Source organism: Amblyraja radiata, chromosome 7, assembly GCF_010909765.2.
Source record: "Amblyraja radiata isolate CabotCenter1 chromosome 7, sAmbRad1.1.pri, whole genome shotgun sequence".
NCBI lineage: Eukaryota > Metazoa > Chordata > Chondrichthyes > Rajiformes > Rajidae > Amblyraja > Amblyraja radiata.
In genome coordinates, this window is record NC_045962.1 from 31,826,087 (window position 1) to 31,846,173 (window position 20,087).

At 41.1% G+C, this 20,087-nt stretch overlaps 1 protein-coding gene and 1 long non-coding RNA gene across 3 annotated transcripts in view; both read left to right on the forward strand.

The window, feature by feature from the left end:
- The window catches only part of LOC116975236 (polypeptide N-acetylgalactosaminyltransferase 13), a 234,818-nt gene that overhangs the window by 124,189 nt on the left and 90,542 nt on the right, over positions 1 to 20,087 (forward strand). The window lies entirely within an intron of this gene.
- LOC116975238 lies at positions 11,453 to 13,611 on the forward strand. Its single transcript, XR_004412571.1, has 3 exons — positions 11,453 to 11,512; positions 13,348 to 13,349; positions 13,601 to 13,611. It is a non-coding gene; the product is annotated as an uncharacterized LOC116975238 (long non-coding RNA).

Here is a 20,087-nt window from a genome sequence, read left to right on the forward strand (position 1 = left end):
CAATTACATTTTGAATTTGGTGATAAACCACAAAAACTATTAGCGCGACAACTTCGTAAACTGGACGGGGAAAAAACAATTTACAAAATTAGAACAGACAAGGGAGAAACACTAACACTGCCTAAAGATATTAATGATAGATTTTTACAATACTATCAAAAATTGTACTCATCTAAAATAACAGAACAATCAGCAGGAATGGAAACATTTCTACAGAAATGTAAGCTTGCGGGTTTAGATCAGAAAGAGAGAGAATCACTAGGTGCTGAAATTACGATAAAATACATCGAAGAGTCAATTAAATCTTTAAAAAACGGAAAGGCTGCAGGTCCTGATGGTCTAAGTTCTGAATTTTATTAAAAAAATTATGATCTGGTTTTTCCACGCCTACAGACACTGTACAAATACGCTTACACTCAACAGAAACTCCCAGAAACTCTAAATGAATCTACAATCATACTCACACCAAAAACGGATAAGGATCTTGAAGACCCAGGTTCATATAGAGCTATAGCCCTTTTAAATACTGATCAGAAAATATTAACTAAAATTCTATCTCATAGATTGAGCTTAGTGATTAACAAATTAATACACCCTGACCAAACAGGTTTTATTCCAAAACGTTATTCATTTTATAATCTGAGAAGACTATTCAATATTATATACTCCAATAGAATTCCTAATGCAGATCTAGCAATTATTTCGTTAGATGCTGAAAAAGCATTTGACCAGGTAGAATGGCTATATTTATTTTCGGTGATGGAAAATTTTTAATTGGGAGAGAAGTACTGTACATGGGTTAAATTGTTATACTCTAATCCAACAGCTAGAATATTAACAAACCAAATGTTATCAACTAAATTTAATCTCTCTAGAGGTTGTAGACAATGATGTTCACTATCCCCACTATTATTTGCTCTTGCAATCGAACCCTTAGCAGAAAGCGTTAGAACCCATACAGGAATATACGGATATAACACTAGAGACACAAGGAATAAAATTTCCTTATATGCAGATGATGTACTAATATATATTACAAAGTTAGAAACTAGTATTCCAAATCTATTAAATTTAATAACTCAATTTGGTCAGTTTTCAGGATATAGAATTAATTGGAATAAAAGTGAAATCATGCCAATAACAAAACTCAATTTACATACATTACAACAATCCCCTTTTAAAATAGTTAAAGATAAATTTAAATACTTAGGAATCTATGTAACTAAGACATATACCTCTTTATTTAAACTAAACTTTCCACCCTTACTGAATAAACTACACAAGAATATTCAATACTGGAAAACACTTCCCATTTCAATGCTTGGTAGAATTAATGCTATAAAAATGATCTTCTTACCGCAACTACTGTACCTATTTCAATTAATCCCGATATATATCCCAAAAACTTTTTTCAAAAAAGTCGACTCCATTGTTACAAGTTTCATCTGGGATTATAAGAATCATAGAATAAGTAAAAAACATTATGTAAGTCAAAGATAAATGGAGGTTTGGCTTTGCCAAATTTCTTGTTTTATTTCTGGGCAGTCCATATTAAAAACATGAATTTCTGGCTGGAAGAAATGGATCAACAACCAGATTGGTTAAGGATGGAAAAGGAAGACTGTTTACCTTTTGAAATTGGTCCGATCATATTTGCTCCCACAAAACTGCACAAAAAAACCTATAAGGAAAACCCCATAATACATAGTGGAATACGAATTTGGAAACAATTAAAAAAAGTTTTAAAATTGAATAATATACCACTATGCCTTCCCATTGTAAATAATCCTTTATTCAAGCCATCCTTTTTGGATAAGGGTTTCACACAATGAAAAAATTATGGAATTAAAAAGATTGGACATCTTTATGGGAAAGGCACTTTTCTTTCATTTCAGGAGTTACAACAGAATCATGGACTGCACTCAAATAATTTCTTCAGATATCTACAAATTAGAGATTATGTTAAATCTAATACACAAGTCTACAGGACTAGGGAACCAGAAATCCTTGATGAATGTTTGAACAAGCATCCTAACACTGAAAAATTAATAGCTTATATTTATAACACCCTCCTAAACAACGAGGTACCACCGACGGAACCATATAGACACACATGGGAAAATGAATTAGGTCATCCTATAACGAAAGATTTGTGGGACGAAAGTTTACAATATATACTTCAATGTTCGTTAAATGCCAGACATGCTTTAATACAATTTAAAGTCTTACATAGATTACACTAAAATAAAACTAAATAGAATCTTCCCACAAATCTCTCCTATTTGTGATAAATGTCTACATCTAGATGCTAATTTAACACATACGTTTGCAAATTGTATAAAAATTAAACATTTCTGGACTGATATTTTTGAAATAATTTCAGAAGTTATTAATACAAAACGGGATTAAGACTCAAAATTAATAATACTTGGAATATTAGAGCAAAGTTTAACACTCACGACAAGCCAAAGAAATTTCCTCGACTACAGTATAATAACCGGAAAAAAATTAATATTAAAATTTTGGAAAGGCCCTACAACTCCCACAATTAAAATGTGGATTTTGGAAATGTCGGAGACCCTCTATCTAGAAAGAATTAGACTTGTCTTAATGGACAAACAAGAGCTTTTAGATAAAATATGGGCTCCATTCATTAATTATCTGACGGGATAGATTGGCCCAGCACGAAAACCCAACTGAAACTTGAACTCAGGATTAGATGAAAAGTCATACTTTATAATCTACGAACCTATCTCCAATGACGTATTATAAGTAATCCATTCCACCTTTTTTGTTTTTTTGCTATTTGTAACTCTTTATTCTCTCTTTCTCTCTTTTTCTATATAAAAAAAACACTAGAAGCAGAAGTAATCGACAATTGAAAATTTTAATAATGTATGACTGATGTATATGAAAAGTTTTTTTACTATAATATGTAACTATACTTTATAATATGTCTACTTCTAATAAAAATATTATTTAAAAAAAATTAGGGCCGCCACAAATAACCTCAGGCAGGGTGGTGCCTGGCGGGTCCATTGTTGGCCTGGGAAGCTATGATCTCAAGAGGTAAACAATGTGGAGAACTGTGTCCTGGTGAAATGACTAGGGTGGAGGAAGGGAGCAAGAGAGGAGGGGAGGGGAATGTAAGTAAAGTTACTTAAAATTAGCGAATTCAAACTTCATATTGCTAGATTTAAGCTACACAAGCAAAATATGAGGTTCTGTTCCCTCACTGTGTGGCCTCACTCTGGCAATGGAGGAGGCCCAGGACAGAAAAGGTCAGATGTGGGAATGGGAAGGGGAGTTGAAATGGTGGGCAACCGGGAGATCCCGTTGGCCTAGGCGAGTTGAGCGCAAATGTTCAGCAAAATGTTCGCAGAGTCTTCGTAGATTTGTACCTCTTAGTTGCTCTTAATTTCCTCCTCTTTTGGTATCTATATCTGCTGACAATTGGTACACTGATAGTTTCCTTTCAAGATTAAATATTCATTTGGTAAATAACACCTCAGTAAGCTATAGAAGAAGTGTTTCGATCCAAAATTTGATCGCCTGTCCATGTTCTCCAGAGATGCTGCCTGACTGGCTGAGTTACTCCAGCACCTTGTGTCTTTTTTTGTAAACCAGCATCTGCAGTTCCATGCTTCTACAACTCTTCAGTAACAAGCTGAACATATAGGTTAATGGAAAGATATAATTCTTGACAAATATTGGAGATGACACCAGCGATTTGTGGGTAAATAATCTCCAGTGATTTTGGTTGGTTTCATGTTCTAATGGGATAATGGTGAGCAAGTCACAACTGAACATTATATGTGAGTTATGGACCTTTGGGTCTCTGTTACTCTGCTATATGAAACGGGAGGGAAGCTAGGAACAGTCGCTGTAGGTAATCATGCATCTGTGGTGGCAGAAAGTTTAACCATGCTTAAAAAGATTGTTAAGGCTGTGCAGACCAAGTGGGCTTTTCTGGATTGAATTTTAGCCGTTGTTCCCATGAATACACGGGGTGGACACGATTGCGTGGATGGTGGGGTGGGGGAACATAGCAAGATCATAACTTGCAGTTATGGTTCAAGGCACTTCACTAGAGTCTAATTGACCGACACAAGCCAAGAAGATAGTGGATAAGTGATCCAGTCTACAATCCAGTCAGTAGCTTCAGATACAGGATGAAGTAGAGTCCTGACTCGAACCGTCGCCTATCCATGTTCTCCAAGGAAGCTGCCTGACCCGCTGAGTTACTCCAGTAACCCCGACGAGTCAGGCAGTCTTTGTGGAGGCTGGACGGGCGATGTTTTGGGTCAGGACTTCTCTTAACGTGTTAAACAGACCAAATGATGCAAGACAAACGATGCAAGACTGAGATAAAGATGCAGTAGAACTAAACCAACAAATTAGGGTTGTAGAAGACCTACCTCCACCCCCACTCCCTCAACCCTCCTGATGCCAATAGTGGATGTACTAATAGGAGGACCAAAATGAGAACGAGTTCTGCAGGCGGGGAGTTGTGGCAAGCGTGAAGAAGAGTGATGTTGTGAAGCTCTATGGTCTGGATGGAAGAAAGATGGTGGGGTGAGAAGGTCTGTTTGGAGTCGAACATCTGTGTGATTTTATTTTTTACTCAGCACTTAAGTCTGGTACTGCATGCTGAAAGCGATAAGGTGCATTGTCAATGGCACCAGTCTTCAGAAAACACGTTATGCTTGGAATAGATGAGGTAAATGCACAAAGTTGTTGCCCAGAGTAGGGAGAATCAAGGACCAGAGGGCCTGAGGAATGGGGAGAGGTTGAGCAGGCTAGGACTTTATTCCTTAGAGCGTGGGAGGATGAGGGGTGATCTTACAGATGTGTAAATGTTCATGAGAGGATTAGATGGGGCAAATACACAGTCTTTTACCAGAGTAGGAGAATTGAGAACCAGAGGGCATAGGTTTAAGGTGAAGGGGGAAAGATTTTATAGGAATCTGAGGGGTAACTTTCTCACATAAAGGGTGGTGGGTGTATGGTTTTATAGACACAAAGTGCTGGAGTAACTCAGTGGGTCAGGCTGCATCTCTGGAGATAAAAGGATGGGTGATGTTTCAGGTCGGGATCCTTCTTCAGACTGAAAGTAGAGGGGAGGGAACTTGAGGTAAGAAAAGACCAGAACAAAGCAGGGCTGGCAACAGATGACTTTGGGATAGGTGGAGCCCATAATGGCCCATTGTTGGCTGGGGAAGAGGTGATAGTGAAATGATACAAGGATGCGAACAGTGGAGCTAGTATGAGGACTGGTGGGGGGGGCGAGGGGGAAAGGGGAAGAATGCATCTTTTCTTAAGACGCTGAGTTTAATTGACTGAAGTGTGGTGGGAAGAAACTGATATATCATCTACTTAGCTGCTATGAAGACAAATTATTAAGTCCCATCTGTGATACTCTTCAACATTTTTGTTTGTAAATAGTCATTAATCTCAGTGGACTGACATCTTGTTCACTCAAAAACACATGTAACTCCACAGTATAAATTAATTGGACCTAAAATCATCAGGCTTTTCTCATACTGTTGTCAGGCGCTGTGTATGTACAAATTCTTTCTGTTTTTTTAAATAAATTAGATGCGATAGTGGCATTTAAGAGACTTTTGCATAGGCACATTTTGCATTGGCAAGTAATGGAGGTATATGGATCATATGCAGGTAGATAAGTGATGGTCTTGGCATCATGTTCGGCACGGACATTGTGAGCCGAAGGGCCTGCTCTTGTGCTGTACCGTACTGTTCCATGTTCTATTTCTGTTTAACTTCCTTTTAACTGATGGATTTTATTTGCTTTCCTTTCATCATCTGTTTTGTGCACCAGCAGCAGTAGAGCTGCTGCCTTACAGTCCCAGATCCTGCCTATAGGTGCTGCCTGTACGGAGTTTGTACGTTCACCCTGTGACCACGTGGGTTTTCTTTAGGAACTCCAGTTTCCTCCGACACTCCAAAGAAGTACAGGTTTGTAGGATAATTGATATTTGTAAATTGTTACTTACACTTCAAATAGCGGGGGAGTCTAGGACCAGAGGCCATAGCCTCAGAATAAAAGTACTTTTAGAAAGGAGATGAGGAGCAATTTCTTTAGTCAGATGGTGGTGAATCTGAAATTCATTGCCACAGATGGCTGGGAAGGCCAAGTCAATGGATATTTTCAAGGCGGAGATTGTATACTTCTTGGTTAGTAAGGGTGTCAGGGGTTGTGGGGAGGCAGGAGAATGGGGTTAGGAGGGAGAGATAGTTCAGCCATGATTGAATAGCGGAGTAGACTTGATGGGCCGAATAGCCTTATTCTGCTCCCATAACTTATGCAATTATGAAATTATTCAGTTTACTACCTGCGTTATTGAGTATGTAGGGCATCAATATTCAGTACTAAATTAAACCAGATGCACTGAATTCAGATTTAGTGCTCAAAATAAGTTTCTTGTGTTGTTAGAGGCATGACAAAACATGTTCCATGGAGGTTTGTGTTGGCTTGTTCTACAATCATTGATTTTGATTTAGGAATTGAAAGAAAAAATCTATTTGATGACATCAAGTTAAGCTAAATGTATTTCTTGAAATAATTTGCACTTGAGGTAAAATTTTAAATGAGTTCGAAGAGCCTGTAGAATTAATTAAGGTGGAAAGTGAGATTTAGTAGAGACAGAGTGGGATTATAGACATATTATTCATTTATCAAATAAAACCTGAACAAGTGGAATTTACTTTAAATTATTTTTCAACAATTAACTTATTTCACCAGGATTTTAAAGGCCCCTCAGTTTTAAGGAAACCTGTTATATTATGTGCCAACCTGTGTCATTTTACTAGACTGGAAAGTCAATAAGCACATCCTTTGAAGCAATATAATGATGACTACAACATTTTATATGGAACAAGTGTTTCAAGACATTGGTGAGACCAACTGAACACATTTGAGTATTGTGTTTGTCACCCTGTTGAAGGATAGATGTTGTTAAGCTGGAAAGGTTCAGAGAAGACTTACGAGGACTTTACCAAGTCTTGAAGGCCTGAGCTACAGGGAGAGGTTTTAACAGGCTAGAGATATTATCGAGCTGTACATGAAGGGGGGAAAGATTTAATAGGAACCTGAGATGCAACGTTTTTTACACAAAGGGTGGTACATTTATGGAACAAGGTTGGAGGAAGTAGTTGAGGCAGGCACTATCACAATGTTTAAGAAACATTTAGACAGATAGGATTAGAGGGATATGGGCCAAATGTAGGCAAATGCGACTACTGTAGATGGGACATTTTGGTTGGCGTGGGCAAGTTGGGCCAAAGGGGCCTGTTCCCACTTTCTATGACCAAGACTCATTTTTATAGCTTGGGTGAAACTTTTTACCCAGGGTAGGGGAAGCAAAAAACAGAGGTTTAAGGTGAGAGAGGAAAGGTTTAATAGGAACCTGAGGAGCAACCTCTTCTCTCAGAGGGTGGTGAGTATAGGGAACGAGCTGCCAGAGGAGGTATTTGAAGCAGGTACCATAACAGCATTTAAAAGACACTTGGACAGGTACATAGATAGGAAAGGTTTAGAGGGATATGGGCCAAACACGGGCGGATAGAACTAATGTAGATGAGGCATTTTGGTCAGCATTGGCACGTTGGGCTGAAGGGTCTGATTCCGTGCTGTATGACTCTATGGCGCTATTATTATTGTTGTCAAATGTGGGAAATGGGACAAACTTAGATGGGGCATCTTGGTCGGCATTGGTGAGTTGGTCCTGTTTCCCTGCTGTACGACTCTGTATCACTATCATTGGAGCCAAATATGTGCAGATGGGTTGACTTCCTTTAAAAAACCCTCAAGCAGAACTGTCTGGAGTGGAATCATTATTTCAGCATATTCTTGGCCCACAGAATTTAAATCAGTGTGCCTTGACTGTATACTTTCTCCATGTCCCATGGAGACATTCCCAGTTTCCTGGCGTCAGCTTGCTCTTCTTCACAATGGATGTCCAAACCCTCTACACTGACACCACTAAAATAAGTCTGAGTTCCATTCACCTCTTTCTGCACCAGATCAGCCAGATCAGTCCACTCCACCATCACTCACCTTTGCCTAGTTGAACTCATTCTTGCATTGAGTTTTTTTTTTCTTCAACTCAATTCACTTTGTTTAGTCATAGATATAAATAAGGGAACATATAGTCTCAAGCTATGCCTGTCCATTTGTTGGATATCCATACAACATAGAACAGTACATCACAAGAACTGGCTCTTCAGCACAGCCCACAATTTCCGTGCCGAACACAATGCCACGACCAATTCTTATTTGCATGTACACGATCCATATCCCTCCATAACCATGTGCCTATCCAGAAATGTATGAAATTGCAAATGGATATTGTGTAAGAAGGAACTACAGATGCTGGTTTAAACCGAAGATAGACGCAAAAATATGGAGTAACTCAGCGTGACAGGCAGCATCTCTGGAGAAAAGGAATGGGTGACGTTTCGGGTCGAGACCCTTCTCATCTCTCCAGAGATGCTGCCTGTCCCGCTGAGTTACTCCAGCTTTTTGTGCAAATGGATATTGATAGATGAAAAGATTGCAGAATGGTGATAGATTTAGCGTAATATGAAAAGGTGTGATGTTATTATTTGGTGCAGAAATCAAAAGATGGAACATTAATGTGGAAATTTGAATGAGGGACTTGTTGAAATCCAGTTGTAGTCCAGATAAATAAGTAACTAAAAGACTGGATATGTTATTAAAACAACAATCAAAACTGGCTGATGTATTCATCGTCATCCAAGGTTCTTTAATATTTCAATCATGCTACTCTATACTTTAAAATGATATGGAACCTTATTTGCAGAATCATAAGCACCTGGCTTCAAAGGCTTGGTGGTACTTGCTTTCAAGCTTTTGTGTCTTGTTCCCGTCAGGAGAAGGGAAAGAGGGATTGACCGGGTAGTGAATGGTCTTTGATTATGTTTACGAGGCAGCGTGAATTGTAGATGGAATCGATGGGGGAGAAGCTGGTTTGTATGTTGGACTCAGAAGAAATAGATTCATACAGTGTGGAAACAGCCTCTTCGGCCCAACTTACGCCCACTGCCTTTCTGCCCCATCTACACTAGTCCTACCTGCCTGCGTTTGACACATATCCCTCTAAACCTGTCCTATTCACCTGTCATATTCCTCAAAACTTATCCTATCCACGTACCTGTCTGAAGAAAGGTCTCGATCCAAAACATCACCTATTCCTTTCCTTCAGTGATGTTACCTAACCCGCTGAGTTACTCTAGCATTTTGTGTCTATCTTCCATGTATCTGTCAAAATATTTCTTAAACGTTGTTATAGTATCTGCCTCAACAACCTCCTGTGGCAACTCATTACATACACCTACCAGCCTTTGCATAAAAACGTTGCCTCTCAGGTTCCTATTAAATCTTTCCCCCCCTCATCTTAAACCAATGTCCTCTGGTTCTCAATTCCTAACCGGAACTGGCTAATTATTTTCCGGAAGACCGCTGAAGTACAATATTTCTTCTTGTCCCTGATCCAGTCTGGCAGAAAGTACAAATTCTTGAAATAGCGCACCATCTAATTTAGGAGCACCTTCTTTCCCTGTTGTCTGGCTTCTGAATGGTCATAAAACTTGCCCACAACGACCATGATGTCCCAGCTTGTTCCATATTCCCACGACCCTTTGTGTAAAAAAAGTTATCCCTCAGGTTCCTATTAAATATATTCGCTCTCACCTTACACCTACAGTGCCCTCCATAATGTTTGGGACAAAGGCCCATCATTTATTTATTTGCCTCTGTATTCCACAATTTGAGATTTGTAATAGAACAAATCACATGTGGTTAAAGTGCACATTGTCAGATTTTAATAAAGGCCATTTTTATACATTTTGGTTTCACCATGTAGAAATTACAGCAGTGTTTATACATAGTGTCCCCATTTCAGGGGAAACTATAGCCTGTAAAACAACTATAGTTACAAGGAACTGCAGATGTTGGTTTACAATTCTAAACTGGTTTTCATTGTACCTTAGTACACAAGATAATAATAAATCTGTCTCAACCTTTTTAATGCTCACTGTCTCCTCGACGACATTGAAATGATATAAAAAATTTAACAGGTACTGGTTTTGTGTAATAAATATTCATCCCATGGACACATTTCTACCTCCTTTCGTCACTTTTTGCTTTCGTTTAGTTTTAATGCAATCTTGGCGTGGAAATGATGCCACATGAGGATCTCTGAATGTATTCTTGAATTACTGCAGTTGTTACTCCAGCTTTTCTGTGAAAAATCAGTGAGAGCGGCCTAAATTCCATGTCCTCAAGGTCGGCTGTGGGAGGCGCCCCTGGGCCACAAAGGCTGAACGGTGGCCAGTTAAGAAGAGGGACAACGGTTCTCTGCCTGAAATGCAGATTCAGAATGAAGCGAGGGCTGGATGCCCTGCAGCAGCCTGGGGCTTGACTGCATCGAGCGACGGACCGAACGCGGCACACAGAGACACGTAACGCTGGAGGACACCTACAACTTCACTTGGCCAGGCCGACCCTGCAATGCCGCCATGACAATGGGGCATCATGGCCAGCTGCACTTAAAGCAACTAGAACCTTGAACATAGCGGCAAAACCTACGACTCTCGTATATGGTCTCAGTGGCCCGTTTTTCTATACACTTTGTACTTAATCTAAGATTAAGTATGGATAGTAATACATAGTAATATAGTAATATAATGTATAGTAATACTTTACTGAACTGTACGCAAACAAAGAATGTCACTGTACCTTAGTACATGTGACAATGAACTATTGAACCATTAAATTCATAGCTTTAAATAATAATGCAGGACTTACTATTCTTTACTGCTGTACAATTTTGTGGGGAAAAGTGCTGAGGTAGCTGGAACAATAGCAGAGAGCTTTTGCATTACCTTGGAGGATATGATGTTCACATTCCATCATGTGGCAATATAAACCCGTTGGGCAATCTTTCATCCTGGCAGAGTTTTGACAGATTGTGCTGGGTCAAATATTGATCAAATCATATCTGCCTGTCAAAAAATGTTTAGTATTCAAAATTCAGTAGCACAATGAATATGTTTTATGGATGCACTAACATTTGAAACTTGAATTAGTGACATGATTTATATTTCAACAAGGAAAGGTAAAAATCATTCTAATAGCTTTCTCATAATTTTGAAATTATTAAATTAGGTTGAGGCTTAATATTGTCATGCGTACCGAGGTACAGTGAAAAGCTTTGTTTTGCATGCTATCCAGTCACATAATTTAATACGATACATAAACACGGTTAAGAAGGATGTTGCCAGGACTCGAGGGTCTGAGCTACAGGGAGAGGTTGGGCAGGCTAGGACTTTATTCCTTGGAGCGCTGGTGGCTGAGGGCTGATCTTATAAAGGTGCACAAACTCATGAGGGGTATAGGAAAGGAGAATGCACAGAGTCTTTTACCCAAGGTAGGGGAATCGAAAACAAGAGGATATATGTTTAAGGTGTGAGGAGCAAAATTAAATAGGAACTTGAGGGGCAAGTATTTTAATCAGAGGGAGGTGGGTGTACGGAATGAGCTGTCCGAAGAGGTAGTTAAGGCAGATATTATAGCAGCATTTAAAAGAGACTTGGACGGTTACATGGATAGGAAAGGTTTAGAGTGATATGGGCCAAACAATGGCAAATATGACTGTCTTAGATGGGACTTCCTGATCGGCATTGACAAGTTGGGCCGAATGTCCTGGTTTCATGCTGTATGTGTCTAAGTGACTCAGGTACAATAGGTATTGCAAAGGAGAAGAGCGCAGATTAAATATGACTACATATTGTTGAACCTTTATCTACTGTTTGACCCTAATGGGCCTGTCCCACTTAGGCGATTTTTCAGCGTACTGCCGGCGACTGTCAAGTTGCGGGCAGTCGCCTGAAAAACTGGCAACTGGAAAGGCGACTGTCAGAGTGGAACACACACACACAAACACATTGCTTCCTTCACCAGCACGATATGCAGGCAGGGACAGGGCAAGCGGGGGAAGCGCTGTGTAAAAAATTCACACGTTGCAAAGCCAAGGTGAAACAGACATACACCGCGATGAACAGGAAGGTTGGCGCTGTAAAAAGACGGCTAAAGCACAGTGTTCAGTAAGTCCTTTAAAAGGGGGGGAAAGGGGGGAGAAGGCGTGGAGCCAACTTTTAAGAAGCCAGAGATACACGGCTGTGAAGCTCGGCAGACATTAACATTACCGGTCGGTTATCCTTGGTTCTGAAAACTACTGCTTACCTTTTTTTTCCAATGAGCTAATGAAATTCACCGGTCAGCATCGGCTACAACCTATGAGAACCTCCAAGAACCTTTGACCTCCTGGCAATCCATTAGGACCTCCTGGCGACCCACCTACGGCACGAGAATTCTCGCCACTCTCCATGGCGTCTTCATTCTAGTCGCCGCTAATTTTTCAACATGTTGAAAAATCACGGAGACCATAATGAGGCCGTGACTAGTTCCCAGAATGCGGGAATTCCTCACGACCATGAAGTCAACTCTCCGGCAACCACCCGCGAACATGTGGCGACCATGTTGCGACTGCATAATCTCCTGCAGTTGCCTAAAAGGTCGCCTAAGGACAGGCCCATAAGAGATCTGGGTTTTTTTTACAGTTGAGGGGACTGAGAGGAGAATATAAATGGGATTAGTGTAAATGGGTGCTTGCTGAGTGCTAGAGTCACTCAACATAGGGTTGAGTGTTCGGCAGCATCTACGGAGAACATGGATAGCTGATGTTTTGGGTCAGGACCCTTTTTCAGGTCACCTCTCCATGTCCTCCAGAGATGCTGCCTGACTGGCTGAACTACTCCAGCACTTTATTTCTTTTTAGCACGAGTTGTCTTTGTCATTCCCAAAGATGGTCAGGTAAATCCTGAAAAGTAGCATGATGGGATTCGCTATCCGGCTGGATGTGATTTCTCTGATGGCCCTGTTGCCGAGTTTAGATTTCCAGCAATTGCAGTGGTGACACTATCTATGTTGACGTCTAGATAGAATCCATCAAGGGAGAGTGGTGCATATCAGAATTTAAATTATCTTTGCAAAAGTCACAGTTTTACTTCGAAAGTACGAACTGTTCTCATCTTAGTTCTATTTTATTGGAGAGCCCTTGGGAACAATTCTCATTTTCACTCCTATCCTTACTGCCTCTCTAATTTAAACATCAGATTGGATGGTGATTAATCCAGCCCGCCTCCAATAAATGGAGGGAGCAGCTTGTGAAAGGCTAGTTCTCCCAGCTCGCCCCTATCCTTACTGCCTCACTAACTTAAATATCACATAGTGTGGCCCAGGAGTCCACTCAAGACCATGAGGCTAAAATGCAGCTACAACTTGAGGAGCATACTATACTCGAGCATGGGCTGCAATCTCTCACACTCCATGTAAACATGGTACGCAGACTGTAACAAAAAGGAACTGCAGGTGCTGGTTTATACCAAAGATAGATACAATGTGCTGGAGTAATGAGGTGTACAAAATCATGAGAGGAATAAATTGCGTAGATACACAGAATCTCTTGTTCAGAGGACATAGGTTTATGGTGAGGGGGGAAAGATATGATAGGAACCCGAGGGGTAACTTTTTCACACAATGAGTGATGGGTGTATGGAACGAGCTGCCGGAGGAAGTAGTGCTATTGCAACATTTAAGAAACATTTCGACAGGTACATGGATAGGACAGGTTTAGAGAGATATGGGCAAATAGGACTTGTCAGGTAGGTAGGACTAGTGTAGATGGGACATGTTGGCTGGTGTGGGAAAGTTGGGCCGAAAGGCCTGTTTCCACGCTAAGAGTCTACATGGGGTCCACTCGAAGACGCTGGCTATAACTCAGTGGGTCAGGCAGCATCTCCGGAGAAAATTGAGACGTTTCGGGTTTAGTTTGAACAAGGGTCAGAATGAAGAAGGGTCCCAACCCAAATTGTCTCCATTTTCTCCGGAGGTGTTGCCTGTTTCGCTGAGTTACCAGCACTTTGTGTCTATCATACGTAGCCTGACCATGCCTGAAGCAGAGGGGCTGCACCTTGAGTGATATCATTGACTATGAATGCACGTGAACGTGTTGACATCATCCTGCTGGGGGAGTTCCACTTCCCTCAGGGGAAGCAATAGTAATTTGAACTGGCCCCACCAACACACTGACAGATGCATGTAGCCAGCCATAGAGTGCCACCTTGTGGGGTTCTTTTTGAGGCAACTTTGTGCTGCTTAAATTTGCAACTATAAAAAAAAATAAAACAGCCTTACCTCTTTATGATCAAGCACAAATCTTATGCAAGTTTATTCTCCTCCCTGTAGGAACAAGGAGGGACCATTGGGGACTATACTGAATACTTTGTAACTTTGTCCACGGTCTACATGTGGCGACTCTTTGCATACCCTTGTGTATGGTTTGCAGAGTAAAGAGTTTCACTGTGATATATCTCATGCGATAATAAAGTATCAATCAATCAATAGATGCTGCTTAACTGGCTGAGTATTTCCAGTAGTTACTGTTTTATATTATAGACAGTCAGAAGCCAGAACTAATTCGCAGAAAGCGAAATTTGTCATCGCAAACTAATTTCTGCAACCAATCCAGGAAGACACAAATGTTGTGGGCCGAAGGGTCTGTTCCTGTGCTTTACTTTTCAATGATGGTCAGAAGTATTTCATGTTACAAGGCACTACTTCTTATCCTTTCCTCTGTCAGTGATATTATAGGAATCCCATGTTGTGAATCTTATGGCAAGTTGACTTAGTCCCAAGCATCGAATGCTCCAGACTTTTCAAGTCAACTTACTTTAGACTTTAGACTTTAGAGATACAGCTGGTGCCCATGCCGACCAGTGATTACCCCATACACTAGCACTATCCTACATAATAGGGACAATTTATAATTTTTACCAAAGCCAATTCTCCTACAAACCTGTTACATCTTTGAGATGTGGGGGGGGGGGGGGGGGGGGGGGACCGGAGCACCCAGAGAAAACCCACGTGGTCACACGGAGAACGTGCAATCTCCATACAGACAGCGCCCATGGTCAGGATCTAACCAGGTCTCCGGCGCTGCATGGCAGCAGCTTTACCGCCGTGCTGCTCAAATTTACATCGGAAACAAGCTGGCAATGGCGACAGTGATTACCCAGAAGACCGCGCTCTGCAGGAAGTAGCCCGGACACAGCAGGACACCGCTGAGACAGTTAATATTCTCAGTGAGTTATTTTGCGCAGGGGTTAGGGGTTGTGATACTGACTTATGTAAAATCTGACTTACGTAAGGGTTCACAGAATGTAATTCTTACATAACTCAGGGAGAGCCTACAATACAATACAGTTGCAATACAGTTTATAGTTGCAAATTTAAGCAGCACAAAGTTGCCTCAAAAAGAACCCCACAAGGTGGCCTGTACTTTTCGGTATGACATGAGGAAATCCCGAAGCTGCAACTCTTTCTGAAACCCAATAATCTTTCCTTCCTCAGCACACGGTTGATGTCTCAAATTATTTGGCCTTGCATTTTGCAGGCATTTCTCCGCATAGAGGTTGACATCTCTGCACGGTGCAGAGGTCTCAAAAAATGATGCAGGCTGATTTTTCTAGTAATGCTCTGGTGAACATTTTAGAGAGATTTCCCAGTAAAAATGTTAGCAAACCTGTCAGATCAGATCTTGTGCTGTGCCCATGAACCTATTTATGTTTACTTTGGTTTAGTTTAGAGATACAGCGTGGAAACAGGCCCTTTGGCCCGACCAGCGATCACCCCGTACATTATCCTACACACTAGGGACCATTTACAGAAGCCAATAAACCTACAAACCCGCACAGCTTTGGGGTGTGGGAAGAAACCGGAGCACCCGGAGTAAACCCACGCAGTCACAGGGAGAACGTACAAACTCCGTAGAGACAGCACCCATGGTCAGGATTGAACATGGGTGTCTGGCGCTGTACGGTAGCAACTCTACCGTTGCACCACTGCGCTACCAATGGCAATGGCGAATACACAACAGCGAAGTAGATAGGGAATAGAAAGATAAGTTGCAAAAAAAAGAAAAGTTGTATTGCATAATTATTTTTAGAGTTATTTGATTTTGATTATTTCATTGTTCTAATGGTTTCATACTGAAAACCTGCATGATCACACATGATAACACAATTCAAGTCGAGTGATGTTGCCAGGACTCGGGGGGCTGAGATATAGGGAAAGGTTGGGCAGGCTTGGACTTTATTCCTTGGAGCGCAGGAGGATGAGGGGTGATCTTATAGAGGTGTACAAAATCATGAGAAGAATAGATCGAGTAAATGTACAGTCTTCTGCTCGACTTGGGGAATCGAGAACTAGAGGGCACAGGTTTAAGGTGATAGATTTCATAGGAACCTGAAGGGGTAACTTTTTTTACACAAATGGAGGTGGGTGCATGGAAAGAGCTGCCGGTGGGGGTAGTTGATGCGGGTACTATCGCAACATTTAGAAAGGGTCATGGATAGGATAGGTTTAGAGGGATATGGCCAAATGCTGGCAAGTGGGACTGGTGTAGATGGGACATGTTGGTCTGTAGTGGGCAAGTTGGGCTGAAGGGCCTGTTTCCAAGCTTTATGACTCTGTGACACCACTGAATATTTTGCTGTGAAGAAAGACATGAAGATGTGGAAACACAGGAAGGTTAATGGAGATGTCTTGAGGATAGTCCACATTATTGTAGGGGAGGTGCTGAATGTTTTGAAACATATGAAGGCAGATAGATTTCCCTGGCCTGATCAGGTGTATCAAGTGTGAAAGTAGAGAAGAAATTGCAATCGCTCTGTATGATATTTTTGCATCATCAGTAACCACGAGTGTACTCCCAGAAGACTGGTGGGGTGACTAATGTTGCTGCTCTATTTCAGAAGGACTGCAAAGAACAACTTGGACCCAGAGACTGATGTAGATGGGACATGTGGGGCTGAAGGGCCTATTTCCATGCTGTATGAATCTAAGTCCCTGCCCTATGCCTCACCGCTCAGCCAGAGAACCACCTGGGCCTGCAAGATTATTCTGACGGATTCCGGGACAATGACTTTGGGGAATGTGGATAGTGGGGCCACTCAGGAACATCTCGGCCATTGTCACTGAACATGTTATCTTCGGAAAATATATTGAATTTACATTTGAGTAAATCAATACTAATTGCTTCCATTAAACTCTGGGGATCTTGGTCCACAGGTTGATGGCTCACCCAATTTAATATTATTTCCACTGATTAGTTTTGAATTAATCTTTGTCATGTCTAGGTCATGTCCTTTGCCAGGCACATTGCTTGGTTGATTCCTTCCTTTTACGCAAGTGCAGCGAGTATAAGGCGAGTTGCTTCTATTTGAGCAGTTGTGATGTAGTTTGCTGTCTTCAGTGGGATTGCCACAGACATTTTAACGAACTCAGTCATAAATTCATAAGTGATAGGAGTAGAATTAGGCCATTCAGCCCATCAAGTCTGCCCCGGCATTCAATTATGGCCCGGCATTCAATCTTTCCCTCTCAACCCCATTCTCCTGCCTTCTCTCCATTACCCCTGGCACCCTTACTAATCAAGAATCTGTCATTCTCTGTCTTAAAAATAGCCATTGACTTGACCTCCACAGCCTTCTGTGGCGCCAAATTCCACTGATTCACCACCCTCTGAGCACACTTCGAGCGTGCTGGCTTGAAGGGCCGAATGGCTTCCTGCTGCACCTATTTTATATGTTTCTAAAGAAATTGCTCCTCATTTCCTTTCTTAAATTACATTCTTTTAATCTGTGGCTATGGCCTCTGGTCCTGGACTCCCCCACTATTGGAAACATCCTTTCCACATCCACATTATCGAGTCCATGTATAATCCTTCTGCTGACTGGTTGGCACGCAACAAAAGCTTTTCAGTGTACCTCGGTACACGTGACAATAAACGAAACTAGAAAACATGACATTTATCGTGTTATTTATTTTCCTTTCCCTGGTATTTTCCAGTTAATTCAGGAATGCTGTAGTGATAGTTGAGAGCTTTGATCTGAGAAAGTTGCTTTATAGTTTAATTTCACTTAATTGAGAGATATAGCATGGAAATTGGCCCTTCAGACCACAGAGACCGTGCCGGCCAGCGATTACCCCATACGCTCGTACCATCATACACAGCAAGGTAGTGCAGCGGTAGAGTTACTGCCTAACAGCACCAGAGGCCTGCGTTTGATCCTGATTACCAGTGCTGTCTGTACGGAGTTTGTATGTTCTCCCTGTGACTGCCTGGGTTTTCTCTGGGTGCTCCGGTTTCCTCCTATGCTCCAAAGCCATACAGGTGTGTGGATTAATTGGCTTCGGTAACATTGTAAATTGTCCCAAGTGTGTAGGATAGTGTTGGTGTGTGGAGTGATCGCTGGTTGGCACGGACTTATTGGGCCGAAGGGCCTGTTTCCGCACCGTACCTCTAAAGTCTAAAGCCTAAAGGTGGAACCAAATGTTTATCGAAACGACGTGCCTTGGCAAGGGAGATTTGCCCTTTAGTTTAGAGATACAGCATGAAAACAGACCCTTTGGCCCACCATGCTGACCTTTGATCACCCATTCACACTAGTTCTATGTTATCCCAATTTTGCATTCTGCACACTGGGGGCAATTTACAGAAGCTAATTAACCTACAAACCTGTTCATCAAATAGTTATATCCTAGTGAAGAACCATTGAACTAAAAATGTATAATATTGTACATGAGCGCCATAAGAAAAGAATACATTTATATTTCTAATGCAGTATTCTTGGACAACATTTCTTCAGTAAGGTGCTGGGAAAACCTTTAAAGATTGAAAAGTGCGTTTGGCAAAACTTGTATATTCCTCATTGGCCTCATTCTGTCATTCCCTTGACTTTCAAAGAGGACGTTAATTCACAATGAATGAATAGCACTCCCAATATTGCCAGACAGCAGATGCAGTATTCAGCTCTGCAGCCTTGCTGCAGTCCTTGTGCTAAGAGTATTTCTGAGCTGCCTGGCTTCATTACTGCTAAGACTACTAATAGTGTGATTATAATTCAAATATTAAGTGATTTAATTGAATTGGACAGTAATTGTTTATGCATCAACGGAATGTTTTCAAATCTTGGATATTTCTTTTTTTTTAACGCCATTAAGAATTTTTTCGCCATGTAATTTTTGTGTTCAGTGGTCTAAATATTTTATTAACTACCTGAAGTTTAGTACTTTGACAATCATAACCTTTGAAATTATCTGCAATAACCAGTCTAATTATGGAGACTTCCAAACCAATGAATCGATTAAATGACGGGTGGACTGTTAAATGCTTTATTGCAATTAAGTTCTTTTTAAATTAAATACAATAAAAATGAATTGGACAATTTATTCCATCAGATTACTTCAGTAATTATTTCCAGTAAAATATTTACCAGGTTGGCTTTGTTCATTAACTGTGCCATTACTTAATTGATTTCAGAATGCATTAGCATCAGAGACACATACTTATTATCTGATCAGAGGTATAAGATAAAGAGATAAGTTAATATGAATTGTGGATACATATTTTCAAGAGTTATGGGCCAATCCCACTTACGCGACTTTTAAGGCAACTGTTGGCACCCGTCATAGGTCATTGCAGGTCGCCGAAAATTTTCAACACGTTGAACATCCAGCAGCGACCAGAAAGACGCTACGATTCTTTGGGCGACTGAGGAGACTGCTCACGACCATACAAGCGTCACCCCGGCGACATGTCATGGGGTGAAGCCTGTATGGTTGTGAGTAGTCGCCCAGAGAGTCGTACCATGTTCAGGTTGCCGCTGGATTTTCAACATGTTGAAAATTTTCGGTGACCTGCAACGACCTATAACGGGTGCTGGCAGTCACCGAAAAAATTGCGTATGTGGGACAGGCCCATAAGTCTTTTACTGCACAGATATAAGAGTTTGAGTTGTTTATTTAGGTGTTCACCAAGGAAAACTAAGTTATTTTAAGTTTATGTGAGGCACAGTGCCACCAGTGACTGAAGACCAGAGGCAAAGTAATGTTGGCTGCCCAACTTGATTAATTATAC